This window comes from Oratosquilla oratoria, chromosome 19, assembly GCF_046742065.1.
Source record: "Oratosquilla oratoria isolate Oo_2021 chromosome 19, ASM4674206v1, whole genome shotgun sequence".
NCBI lineage: Eukaryota > Metazoa > Arthropoda > Malacostraca > Stomatopoda > Squillidae > Oratosquilla > Oratosquilla oratoria.
Window position 1 is genome coordinate 26129940 of NC_134795.1, and position 15000 is coordinate 26144939.

General features: G+C 38.8%; 1 protein-coding gene across 14 annotated transcripts in view; it reads left to right on the forward strand.

Annotated features, from left to right (window-relative positions):
• Positions 1 to 15000, forward strand: part of LOC143035813 (sodium/calcium exchanger 2-like) — a 243254-nt gene that overhangs the window by 63930 nt on the left and 164324 nt on the right. For 12 of the 14 annotated variants that reach the window (XM_076202805.1, XM_076202804.1, XM_076202811.1 and 9 more), the window contains one exon: positions 1866 to 1902. The exons of the other annotated variants lie outside the window; for them this stretch is intronic. The gene's annotated coding sequence lies outside the window, so the exon portion shown is untranslated. The remainder of the gene's footprint in view (positions 1 to 1865; positions 1903 to 15000) is intronic. 14 annotated transcript variants of the gene reach the window in all.

Here is a 15000-nt window from a genome sequence, read left to right on the forward strand (position 1 = left end):
ATCTAACCTAACTCAAATTTTCGTGGACTCACTTTCAAAAACTATCTTGGTACATGGACCACTATATTGAGGCACAAGTTGAAAACATGGCGGAGGGAAAAACGCGTCATCCGAAGTATCGTAGGGAAGAAGTCTCTAAAGTTAGTTATGGAACCCAAGGGACTAGAAATATTTATACGACAGACTTGTCACAAATGGAGGCATAGACATTACTAAAAGATAAAAGTTACCTCACCACACATTCTCAAGGAACCATTGATTCCTGCTCTTGCAAAAGGGTGACAGACAATGTCTATGGGAAAAATATGTCATACCATACTTACCAGACCGTACATCTGATTATTATCTGTAGTCAAGAATGACGTCACTAAAATAATTTACAAATTCGTGTCGACGGGAGACCTTTCGGCCCATGACGAGGGCTGATGCAATAAATAAATAGATTCTTAATATAAATTTTTTTAATGGTTGCTTACGCCGTCCGGTGGTAATTCGGTCACACCTTCGCGTTTGGTGGTAAATCGGTTACACCGCCAACTACGGTGAAGAAGAAGAACTCGAAGAAGAAGAAGAACTCGAAGAAATCGAAGAAGAAGAAGAGGAAGAACTCGAAGAAGAAGAAGAAGAAGAAGAAGAAGAACTCGAAGAAGAAGAACTCGAAGAACTCGAGGAAGAAGAAGAAGAAGTAGAACTCGAAGAAGAAATCGAAAAACTCGAAGAAGAAGAACTCGAAGAACTCGAAGAACTCGAAAAAGAAGAACTCGAAGAACTCGAAAAAGAAGAACTCGAAGAACTCGAAAAAGAAGAACTCGAAGAACTCGAAAAAGAAGAACTCGAAGAACTCGAAAAAGAAGAACTCGAAGAACTCGAAAGAGAAGAACTCGAAGAAGAACTCGAAGAAGAAGAACTCGAAGAAGAAGAACTCGAAGAAGAAGGAGAACTCGAAGAAGGAGAACTCGAAGAAGAAGAACTCGAAGAACTCGAAGAAGAACTCGAAGAAGAACTCGAAGAAGAACTCGAAGAAGAACTCGAAGGAGAACTCGAAGAACTCGAAGAACTCGAAGAACTCGAAAAAGAACTCGAAAAAGAACTCGAAAAACTCGAAGAAAAACTCGAAGAACTCTTTATTTTCCAAAAAAGGGGCGTAGACCAGGGCGCGCAGCGCCGCAGGCCAAGGCCCCCGGCGTAGCTGGGCCGGCGCAGCCGGTGGGCTTGTAAATAAAAAAAAAAAAAAAAAAATAGTAATAATTATGATAATGATAATTATAATGTCAATAATGCTTAAGTATTTCTAAAAGTTTATTTTAAAACTTCAAACATTATGATTATTACAGTCATCGCCTCGCCTGGAAGCTTAATCGATTCACTGACGACGCAGTTCACCATTTTTTTGCTATCTATTCCTACATTGAATATACGTCCTGAGAGCTTGAGGATATTATTTCTCCTCTGGTCAGTATTCTGTATGAAAAAGAAAATAATCTTAATGCTATTGATTGCTTTTAAAATCTTGAAGGTTCATATTAAGTCCCTCTCCTGGTCTTTTTTTAGAGAGAGAGAGAGAGAGAGAGAGAGAGAGAGAGAGAGAGAGAGAGAGAGAGAGAGAGAGAGAGAGAGAGAGAGAGAGAGAGGGGGAAGGAAGAGAGAGGGGAAGGAAGAGAGAGGGGGAAGGAAGAGAGAGGGGGAAGGAAGAGAGAGAAAGAGAGAAAAGAATTCAGATGTAGTAAGGAATCACGAATACATTAGTGAAGTCTGATAAAAAAAAAAGTACAGTAGATATATCACCCACGCAAGATTTTTTTTTTTTTTAATGCAAGAGGCAGCGTGTACTCGAATATTAAAATTGTGTTTTTTTTTTCCCTCAGATATCCGGCTTGGCTGTTGCGCTTGCCTGTAGCATCGGTAAGTGATATATATTCATGACTGCTCGTAGCCAACGAAAAATTTCGGTTATGTTTTCAGTTGACACGTGACTTGATTGCGCTGGGGGTCTTTAGTCAACATATTCCGATGTGGCGAGTGGCGGGTTTGTATCCATCGTGTTTTACACGACGCAGACTCTAGTGGCTGCTGCTGGTCCTGAGCTAATACCATCATAGCTACGTTTGGTTGTGAATAGCAATGTGTATTTTATTAGAATATAATAGTGGCGGTAGTGATGATAATTGAATTGGTAGTTTGCCACCGAACGCTGACTCTCTCGTTCAGAGGTCCTTCGAAACCGTTAGCCAGACCAAAATGCACGCACGCGCGCACACACACACACACACACACACACACACACACACACACACACACACACACACACACACACACACACACACACACACACACACACGGCTCGACGGCGCAGTGGTAGCGTTCGCAACTGCTAACCTAGCGGTCCGAGTTCGAATCCCGCCAAGGGCTGAAATAATTTCAGTATCGATATCGATGCTCTTCGAGCCGTTACTCCAACTCTCGTGGGCGGGGAGCTGGGTGTGTGCGTGTCAGGTCACAGCATTACCCATAAATCGGTCATACATGAGCTCTGAGCTCTCATCCGGAAAGGTAGCAGCTGTCGATCACGAGACCAGCACGTCATCTAAAACCATGGTGAATTACACACACACACACACACACACACAAGGGATTGTAAGGGGAATCGAGATTCTTTTATTCTAACCGTGGTAGCACCTAGGTAGCCTGTAGCATCTCTTCTAAACCTTGAAGATAATCTGGCGTTTGTCTGAAGAGGGTCATTAAAGATGAAACGCGAGGATCAGCGGGGCCTTGGAAGGTTGAAGGACACAGCGAAAGAGTGAGAGGACGATTCGTGTATTTTAATCCTTTTCATTGTCGAGGGAGAGTTTTCCTAAGCTAAAGAAAGTCGTTTGGCGACAGCTACTACGATAAAAGTACAATGTAAACGCAGCGAAAGGGACTTAATTCAAGCGTTGCATCATGGCGAAGGTTTTCTCAGCTGAAAGAGGTGACATGGCGGCAAACGTTGTAGAGGACAAGTCTTTAAAAGGAGAGATAAGGTGAGCTGATATCGGCCCAACCTTCCCGCTGCTGAAAGGTTGATTCCTTCGGCTGAGTAAAATCACGGGAATGAAGGTACGAGTCGTTAAACGCAGAGCCAAAGGGTCAATGCTGGCGTTGGCGGAGGCTAGAGCATATGGAGTGTGACGCACTGAGAAAGCCACCTGAGGAGGATGAGTGGATAGGTGGAGCAGCCTCACTGCGAGGGATGTTGTTTCCTCGTGTTTAATACAATCCTTTGACGGTAATTAGAAAAATAAAGATGGTAATGAAGGCACAAACGAAACTGAGCGAGGAGATGAAAGACGCCTGGTGATGGTGTGCGCCGCGTACAGTTTTCCATAAAAACTGAAACAGAAGCATAGCTAACGGAGAAAGCAGGGAGAGATAGAGTTCACGCTTCATGCAGCAGATCCAAGCCCTCCCCCTTTCCAGACCCCCAAACACACACATTCGGATGGAGTGTGCGTAGTTGTGCTTCGATGCACCGTGACACGCAGCCGGGTCTCCGTTCCCCTCTTCTTCGTTCCTCCTTCGATCCCTGCTTCTTCGTTCCTCCTTCGCCCCTCGCTTCGTCGTTATTAATTCCATGGTCCATGGGCTCCTCTTTCCTCCGTTTGCACTGGTTGTTTCATGTTCCGTTTATTCTCTGTTTCATACGGCTTTCGTTTTACGTTTCACGCCTCTTGGACTCTTCACCTCCCATTTCCTTTTAGTCTGTTCAACCGTTGCCTTTCAGCCCCTTTCCTTTCTTGTTTCTTTACAGCAGTGTCTATTATTTTCTCTGCACCATTTCCTTCCCCTTCAGAGTTCCATTGCTTTTTGCTAGAACCCACCTATTTGTTCTACTCTTTTTCGGTGTTTCCTCTTCGTCTTGCACAGCTCAGCCAAACACTTTCGAGCCATGGATGGTAATTTGGAGGTATGGATGGTACAGCTTTAGTACCGGTAGCTCCAGCGTTTTTATTGGTTGCAAGGCGATACGGGTATATAATGAGGAAACTAATTCCATGTGTTTACGTATGTGTATGTGTGTATATGATTGTGTATTTATATGTATGCGTGTGTATGTATATGTATGTGTGCGTATGAATGTATGTGTGTGTGCATGTATGTATGTACATATTGTATGTACTCGTGTATATATATATATATATATATATATGTATATATATATAATGTATATATATGTATATGTATATATTTGTGTGTATATGAATATATATATGTATATATGTGTGTATATTGGTGTATTTCGGTAGCAGGTTCTCATGTAGACAATTTTGATTGAAGTTCACAGCAGCTTCTGCGTTCACGACTTGTGCTGAGAAGTTCTACATCTCTGATGATGGAACGGTGAGCAATGGGTAGCTCCCATAAAAGTTGTCCGAAAGACATAGAAAGTTCTTGTAGATGAAGAACACTTTATTGAAACAAGCTTTCGACCTACATAGGTCATCTTCAGGTTATGGTACAGGCAAAGAAGGGAACAGCAAAAAAGTCGTGAACGCAGAAGCTGCTGTGAAGCTGCTGTGAACTTCAATCAAAATATATATATGAATATATATATATATTATATATGAATATATATTATGTATATATATATATATAGATATATATATTATATGTATATATATATATATATGTATATATATGTGTATGTATATATATGTGTATATATATATATGTATATATATGTGTATATATATATATGTGTATATATATATGTATATATATGTGTATATATATATGTATATATATGTATATATATATATGTATATATATATGTATATATATGTGTATATATATATATATATATATATATAAATATATTGCAAAAATAATCACAATAACGCGTGACTAAATAATATTGCAGAAACCACAGGGAATATAAAGTCTGAATACTTATTCCGACTTTATTTTCCCTGTGGTTTCTGCAATATATATATATATATATATATATATATATATATATATATATATATATATGCACACATGTATATATATATATATATATATATATGTATGTATATATACACACACACATATATATGTATATATATATATAAATATATATATATATATGTATATATGTATATATATATATATATATATATATATTGATTTAAACTATGACAAATGTAACTGAAGGCGGAGAAAATATACGAGAAATAATGGAAGAATTACTGCCTTAACGTTTCGACCCTTAGGGTCTTGATCACAAAGCATAACACAAAAGTATAACATGGACATTTTATACACATACATGTCACCTCACAGGGTGCCTGGGAAAGGTCGTCGCGCTCGTAACATTTGTCCATTTGTTTTCATCAACTATCAATAAACTTGTAGCTCTTGCCAAGCATATAAAACCATCTCTATGGTTGATGTTATTATTAGTACTAATATAGGCTGCTTCTATTGTTTTTCTTAATTTCTTTGTTGAACCTTTATTTATTATAATTGTATTGTCCCAGTTCGGAAGGTGGTCATATGTATCTATGTGTCTTACTATAGAATTAGAAAGCCTGTGGGTTCTTACATCATTTTTGTGTTCATATAATCTTTTTTCTAATCCACGACCTGTTTCCCCAAAATATGAGGATGGGCAATTTTTACAAGGTATTTTATAGACAATACTATTTTCATTCGTATGGTTATTATAATCACGCGTTACCAAATGTCCCACTTTGCTACCTGATGTTCTTTCTATCTTTATACCTGCTTTTAAGAGGACGTTGTCTAGAGTTGAATTAATGCTGGAATGTGGGACTGTGATATATCGTGTTTCTTTGTTGCAATTATTTTTATCTTTACTCTTCTTATTTATTTCCTTAGCTTTCTTTTTTATTTTAAGTAGGAGAGCTTTGGGATATTTTAATTTGCTGAAAGTTTTTGTAATGTGATCTAGTTCGTCTTCTAAGAATTCTTCACTACAGATGCGAAAAGCCCTGAGGAAGAAGCCAATTATTATACCTGTTTTAGTCCTAATATTGTGTCCTGAATAAAAATGTATATAATCTTCTTTATTAGTGGGTTTGCGGTATACCGAAAACTTTACATTGCTATTTGTTATGTGTATGACAGTGTCTAAAAATGGTAATTTTCTGTTGTTCTCTACTTCTGCCGTAAATTGTATGTTACTATTTACATTGTTTAATCTTTTTAATTTATTGTTAATATTTGCTTCTTTTGGTACAATAACAACAATGTCATCAACATACCTTAACCAAACACTGTTTCTACCCATTATTGATATATAATTTTCAGTTTCAAGCATTTCCATATATAAGTTGGCTAACACAGCAGAGAGGGGACTACCCATGGCTAAGCCAGAATGTTGTCTATATTCAACATCATTGAAAGTAAAAGCACCGAAACCTACTCAAAGAGAAATTAAATCAAGGTAATCTGTTTTGGGGATAGGTAAATCTTCATTATTTAAATTGTTTACCACTCGCTCAACAGCTTTAAGAGCACCATTTATCGAAACACGGGTAAACAACGAAGTGACATCATAGCTGGCTAATATTTTGTTTTTCAAATCCAAATCCTTTAACCTGTTAATTAGATCTGCTCACCTACAAAACTCTTCAGATCTAATTAACAGGTTAAAGGATTTGGATTTGAAAAACAAAATATTAGCCAGCTATGATGTCACTTCGTTGTTTACCCGTGTTTCGATAAATGGTGCTCTTAAAGCTGTTGAGCGAGTGGTAAACAATTTAAATAATGAAGATTTACCTATCCCCAAAACAGATTACCTTGATTTAATTTCTCTTTGAGTAGGTTTCGGTGCTTTTACTTTCAATGATGTTGAATATAGACAACATTCTGGCTTAGCCATGGGTAGTCCCCTCTCTGCTGTGTTAGCCAACTTATATATGGAAATGCTTGAAACTGAAAATTATATATCAATAATGGGTAGAAACAGTGTTTGGTTAAGGTATGTTGATGACATTGTTGTTATTGTACCAAAAGAAGCAAATATTAACAATAAATTAAAAAGATTAAACAATGTAAATAGTAACATACAATTTACGGCAGAAGTAGAGAACAACAGAAAATTACCATTTTTAGACACTGTCATACACATAACAAATAGCAATGTAAAGTTTTCGGTATACCGCAAACCCACTAATAAAGAAGATTATATACATTTTTATTCAGGACACAATATTAGGACTAAAACAGGTATAATAATTGGCTTCTTCCTCAGGGCTTTTCGCATCTATAGTGAAGAATTCTTAGAAGACGAACTAGATCACATTACAAAAACTTTCAGCAAATTAAAATATCCCAAAGCTCTCCTACTTAAAATAAAAAAGAAAGCTAAGGAAATAAATAAGAAGAGTAAAGATAAAAATAATTGCAACAAAGAAACACGATATATCACAGTCCCAAATTCCAGCATTAATTCAACTCTAGACAACGTCCTCTTAAAAGCAGGTATAAAGATAGCAAGAACATCAGGTAGCAAAGTGGGACATTTGGTAACGCGTAATTATAATAACCATACGAATGAAAATAGTATTGTCTATAAAATACCTTGTAAAAATTGCCCATCCTCATATTTTGGGGAAACAAGTCGTGGATTAGAAAAAAGATTATATGAACACAAAAATGATGTAAGAACCCACAGGCTTTCTAATTCTATAGTAAGACACATTGATACATATGACCACCTTCCGAACTGGGACAATACAATTATAATAAATAAAGGTTCAACAAAGAAATTAAGAAAAACAATAGAAGCAGCCTATATTAATACTAATAATAACATCAACCATAGAGATGGTTTTATATGCTTGGCAAGAGCTACAAGTTTATTGATAGTGGATGAAAACAAACGGACAAATGTTCCGAGCGCGACGACCTTTCCCAGGCACCCTGTGAGGTGACATGTATGTGTATAAAATGTCCATGTTATACTTTTGTGTTATGCTTTGTGATCAAGACCCTGAGGGTCGAAACGTTAAGGCAGTAATTCTTCCATTATTTCTCGTATATTTTCTCCGCCTTCAGTTATATATATATATATATATATATATACATATATATATATATATATGTATGTATGTATATATATAATATATATATATATATAATATATATATATATATATATATTATATATATATATATATATATATACGTCACAACTAACACCACAGTCGGACGAAAGAAAGAGTTGAGTAAGCGAATTTGTTGCCTTGAGTTTCTCTGACTGAAGGACCCTTCCCTCACAGCAGTTGGCAATAGTCCACGACCTTTCTATCGTTGTTTCTGTGACTGATTTCTGCGTTGTTTTGGGCCTGTTTCTATACCATCGGCTGCAAGTGGTAGTAGGAAGGAAGCATGGCCAGCTCTTCTTGTTTTTTCTTAAAGGTGGAGAAAATACAAATTAAGTTGAAAAAGATAGATCTTGGGCCCAGTTTGAGGAAGTGAGGAAGTTGATGGGTTTTGAAGACTGAGGGGACAGGGAGACGATAACTCACTGGTGACCTTCCCGCAGGCTCACCTCGTTCATGTATCCATCGTCGATCCCAGTAATACAGCGTTTCCCAACCTTTTCCAACCATAGCACCCCCTGTTGTCATGTCTAAGCAGTCCAGCACCCGTATCTTGTTATTAGAAGGATAAAAGAAAGTGAAATAAACTACTTGGTTTATTTTCTTGATTCCTTAGAACCGAAACAAATCGACAATATTGTTTGTAGAAGAAGTTAAGAACACTAGAAAAATAAAATAGCATAGAAGAAGTCAAATATGCACAACTAGGTTATCAAAGATACATATATCAATGTGATTTTTGTGTGCATCACTTCCCAGCACCCCCTATAATTGATTTCAACACCCCAGGTTGGGAAACGCTGCTTTAATAGATAATAGTTTTTACTCATTTCGAATACCTTGCATTTTAGCATTAAATTTCACTTTGCACGATTGGTCCCATGCATGGTCTAAACCTTGAAAAAAGTATCGTTTTATCTTTCAATCTTATGATTTTTCCATTGTTTGCTAATATGATATTATAGCGTGTCTTGTCTTCAATCACGTCATTTACGTGCATCAAGAACAATACAGGCGACAGCACCGAACCCTGTAGGACTACTAGTCACCCCTTTATCTTGGTATTACGGCTTTCACTATTCTAATACATCGGTCTTTTAGAAAACACTTTATTCATTCAAGAATTGCAACTCTAAGTCTTTCAATAAAAAAAGACGTCGTCAAATGCATTCTTTAGGTTCAAGTGTACACAGTCTTTCCGTCCCTTATTTTTCCACAACACATCAACAGCTTTTGAGTAAAATTGGTCAGGTTTGATACATGTGTGCACGTGCGTTTTTCTGTGCGTGTTTCCGTTTGCGTATATGTACGCATGTCCATGCGAATGTATGTCTGCTTGTGTGTATCTGTCTGTACGTGCATGTCAATGACTGTGTGCGTGTTTTTTTTATTATTATTTACCATGGCCTTGTAATCATCCTTCCGGATGAGAACTCACAGCTCGTTAATGGAACGATCTACTGTATGGCCAAAGGTGTAGCCTTGAGCACACCACACACCCATTTCACTGCTCAAAAGGGAAGTCACAGCTTGAAGTATTATAACTGCGACTTGCGACTTGCTGGGTAAAACCACCCGCTTGCGCGGGATCGGATTTTGTGGGAGGGAAAGAATGTCTGTAAGAAAATTAAAATATAGTAGCGTATAAAACATGGCTTTTGCCACCGGGTGATTAAGGATATTTATTTCGTGGTGTCGTGGCTTTGGAGGTATGGGCAGGAGACTTGGTGTTGGAGACTGGGATTAATGTGTAACCGTTAAGTTACTTAGGAATATTTATTCTTCTTATTCTCATCCAACAAATTTAGAAAACGAGTATTATGACTCTTTTCAGCTTGAGAGCGAGTTTCGTCTTTGGCCTGCTAAACAACCACGGCACCAAAGTCTGTGCCTGCGTCTGCGTGTGTGCCTGTGTTTGTGTGCGTGTCTGTATCTATGTATGTATCTGTGTCTGTGTGCATGCACAGGTGCATGTATGTATACCTGTCTACGTATCCGCCTGTGTCTGCGTGTGCGCCTGCACATATCGCGTTAACTAGATAAATACGCGCATGCTCATAAACACGCACGCACACACACACACACACACACACACACACACACACACACACACACACACACACACACACACACACACACACACACACATGCACACACACAGAGACGCACACATATATACACACGCTCGCTTGACGTGCCTCAGAATTGTTCCCAGTCTTCCAATCATCGTCAGGGACTTCGTCGCTAGGGTGCGATTGCCTACAATGGGTTAGTTTCCGGAGTAAAAAGCATCCTTGAACTGGCAAGGTTTTCATTTCTCTCCGAAGGCCTTGTGTATATGATTTTTTTTCCTCGCCTTCTTTTTCCTTGAAAGATGGCGGTGAACTGCTGAAGCATTATGGTGAAACGTTCTCGAGTCGTCGTTTGGTTCAAGGTTAGCGAGGGTTGTACGGTCCGCTCAGCATACTTCAGCTTTCACTTTAGCTTAGAAGTCGTGCGTTCGTTCGCCTCTGTGGTGCCCCCAACGCCCAGGCACGGGAGCCGCCTCTGTGATGAATGAGATGATTTGACGTTGACCAGAAGAACTCTGTTGTTGAAGGAGACATTGGTCTAAGACCCTGGAGGGTGGTGTTCAATTCGATTCACTGATGGCCCTGTTGAAGTCATGGAAAACGGGTCGTCCTAAAATACGTCCATTAACGCCCACAGGCTTCCAGTGGCATGAAATAAGTATCTGTATGGTTGGAATATATTTCGAAGTAAATATATATTGCAGACAAATATTTTTGTCAAGTTTAATTGATTTTGGGTCATTAACGATGAAATTATCTGCACGTGAATTGTCAGATTTGTAGCGTCAAGCAATCTGGACGCTACGGCACGAAGTCCATCAAATTTGCAAAAATATTTTATCTGCAATATATGTTCACAATGAAATCCATTTCAGCTTATAGATAGTCATTTTATGCGATTGAACGCTACTGGACGACTTTGGACGCTGCTGGGCACATTTAGGATATCCGTCTAAAACAGATTCTATATAATCAGTGCTTTTGCAAATTAAACCTCCCTTATGGCAGTGTATTTCTAAAAATGTTACGAGCAACAATATGAAAGCGGCCTGGATGTATTCTTTTTTGCCTACTCGTCTGTTTTGACACTTTTTTCATTTGCATATTTATATATCAATCTATAAAGGAAAACAAATGCTCATTGTTCAGTGTATGTTTATTTTACAATATGTTTACGTATTTGTTTTTAATCTAAGTAATATATATGTTTATTTATTCACTTGTTTCATATTTCAATTAACTTTTTATTCGAGCGTCCATTCCGGCATCTCGTTCCTCCCCACATCGTGAAGAGGTGAAACGACAGACATGATATGATCGGTTTCAGTACGTATGACAACGTCCTCTTCCCTAAGTAGAGTTGCCTGCTGAAGAGAGGATACTATGTGGATTTCGAGTATATTTGTCGAAAGATGTGTACCTTTGGATTATATATATATATATATATATATATATATATATATATATATATATATTATATATATATATATATATATATATAAACATGAAGAACAAATATTATTTGAATAAGTGAAATTAAGTAAAATCAGATTATCACATAGTGAAGTAAGTCTTCGCCATCTTCAGATAAACGAAATATAGATGATAATTAATAAACCATAATACACCATAACTGTGTAGTTGATTCTAATATTGAAAAAAAATCTTTCCATCGTAAGACAGCTACTGTCCATGGAAATACATAGAGAACTCTATAACGAAAGACATTAGCTACTACAAGGTCCGAGGCGGCACGCATGGGTCAGGTTCGAATGTCCGTAATATAACGAGGTTGTTACACAAGAGTGGGGGACTTAAATGCGGGCGAGAAATACCTTGATGGTGATTTCTTCGTTTTATCGAGAATATGATATGGCGATTACAGGTTGGGATGTCAGGTAAGATAAGGTTTCCTACCTAGGCTGGCCCTCTGTCATGTCCTTGACCTAGACAGACCTATGCCGGGCTTTGATCTCGGCAGTCTTATCTACAACGGGCGCAGCCGTTCGTTGATAAAGGGGAGAGGTGAGGTTTTGTGGGTTGCCGTATGGGAGATGTGTTAGTCATTAAACAGGTGTTAGTTCCATTGTATAGGGGTAAGTTATTTGGTTGGTGGGTGTGGCTAGATATGGCGTATATATATTAAGTTACGGTAATGTAATTGGGGTAGGTGTGAGAAAGGGTTCAATAGGTCTGTCTGGTGACATCAGGCATCTCGTGTTGGTGATGCTGCGGGAGCGTCATGTTTGTCTTACATTGCATTATTGAGACAAACTGTTTTGACAGTGAGAAATTTGTGAGATCTGCATGATTGGGCGTCTTGCTAAAGACGAGTACCATCTCGCTTGTGTATGGATCACGTGCATGGTTGATGGTTAGTGAGGGTTACAGTACATCTGTTTCGAGAGTGAAGTTTTCCCACTCCCGCATGACTGTGGGTCCTCGTGGGAAGCACAGGTGTGCGTGTTTGGCCTCTGCATTGCTGTGCGAATTATTGACCGTCGAGGTTGCAATACTTTTTCTGAGGTGCAATTTTGTGTAATTGCACGGTCTCTGAAGTACTTTACTACACCAGGTGTTTTCTTTTCTTTTCTGTGCAGTGAAAGTTAGGCAAGTGGAACTCAAATCACGAAATTTGTATTGATTGTAACGGGTCTTTACAGGGCCACAGCAACCCAGGATCATCATGGAGCTCATGATACGAAACGCAGAGAGTACGCTCTTGCTGCCACAGCCTTGCGCCCAAGCGGTTTAAAGATGGGATGGCCATAGAGATCCTCATGTACACTAAGACTGTACCGGCCATGTTCTTCCCCCCCCCACCACCTCGTGGCTGTGTGCATTGTGAAACTTTTCTTTTGGGGTCACAGCTCGGAAAAAGGCCATGGAAGTCGCTGTCAGTGTATTGTAAAAAGCGTTGAGTATTATTTTTTTCATTTTTATTTTTTTTTACGCACCAATTGTTTCGTCTTGATCCGTGCGATTGCAACAAGTGTCGGTGTGTCAGGATGCAGTCCGGCTTGTCATGACACAGACACGTAACTATTTCGGCGTGGTCCCCTCGGAGCGTCAGTACCTGCGGCGGCGGCGGCGGCGCTACATGTCATCGAGAAGGCGCGTCGTCTACAGTGTGTGAAATTTCAGCCGCTCGTTTGTCGACAAAAATTTTCCATTAGAATATTTTTATTTCCCCAGCATGCAAAGATCAAGCAGCTTTTTTGTGCATTGTTGAAACAAAACTGGATAATAGATTAATTAGTCAAAGCATTGGAGATTTTTGACAGCCAATAAAACCGGTTAGAGAATTCCGCAACGTCATGAGAATTTTTTTTTTTTAATAATTTAATTCCATGACACATGAAATAATATTGAGTGACGTCACTGGATCCTGTTGACTCTGTGTGTAGATTTTGATCTGGCAGACACTAAACTATTATATTCATCTCGGGACGAAATTCAGAGATAGTAATGGAGTGCTCCGGAAATAAACAGAATAGACTGACGACAGCCAGATTATGATAAAAAGATATCATACGGTACGGAAAGGGGTAATAGTAAATCTTACCACCTTGAGTTTCACCAAATACAAACTCAGGAAAGAAACGACCGTTACCTGTGATGAAGTGTGGCACTGTGTGCCACCGGCTGAAAGTGTCGAAGAGAACACTCACCGGTTGTAAGTTTTCATAACCATGAAAAGATGGAGGGTCGGGAGGGGGATAGAGTTACAGTCGTAAAAGATCTTGGGCCTAGTTTGGAGACCAGATGCCAGATGGAGGCGAGTGGGTTGGAGGTTTTTCGAAAATAACAGTATGGAGAGGCTCTCTCTTGCTTATCTTGTTGGACCACCACTCACCCGTTCGTTGTTGTTGGTTTCCAGTGAATATGAATGAAAGAACGCGAGGGTGGGGAGGGGGTGAGTGGCTGACGTCGGGCCGTGGGGAGCAACTAGAACAGGGGTTGTCATTAGGGGTGAAATTCACCCCCACGGGGGATTTTGGGATTTCTGGGGGTGACTTGTGACCACAGTCAGCTTACGGGGTGAGGAAAGCAATTATAGGTTTTGGCCTATCTGGCCTGTCACCTGGGCTGGATTTATACTAATTTGGGAAAAATATATACTAATTTGGAAAAAAATAAAAGGGTTTTTAGTAATATTTGCATATTATTTAGAATACACCTTTTGAAACAATCTTGGAAAGGAGGGGGGAATGACATTCTGACAAATGGTGAAACGGGTGAATGGGCCAAGTAAGGCTGAGAACTCCTGAACTAGAAGGAATAGGACGGAAATGTAGTAAGGCCTGCCACCCTTTGTTACGGCCTTTTGCGGCTCCTGAAATGGTTGGTTGGTTTCCCTCCTTGACTGATCAATCCTCAGCCGTATGAAGTAACCTGATGACCACCTGGATAAACATGGAGTCGAATCAAGATGTCAGAGGGTTAGTGTTGGTCTGTCTTACACCAGGCTTATTGACCAGCAACAGCAACAGCAGCAGCAGCAGAAAGACGGGTTCAGGATACGATTCATCATGCGAAACTTGTATCAAAATTGTTCTAACATCATATAATATGCCACCAATGGTAGCAGCATAAGTGCAGACATTTGCATAGTTCTTTTTTATCATTGTTTTCAAAGGATTACAAAGCATTACAAAGAAGGAGCATACCAACAGGAGACCTTTTGGTCTATAACTAGGTTGGATGCAAAAAAAAAAAAAATTATGACTGATAAATAAATAAATAAAAATTATAAGTAAATAAATAGGTAAAGTTAAATAATAAACAAACAGGTAAATAGTAGATAATAATTTGACAGATAAATAATGATAA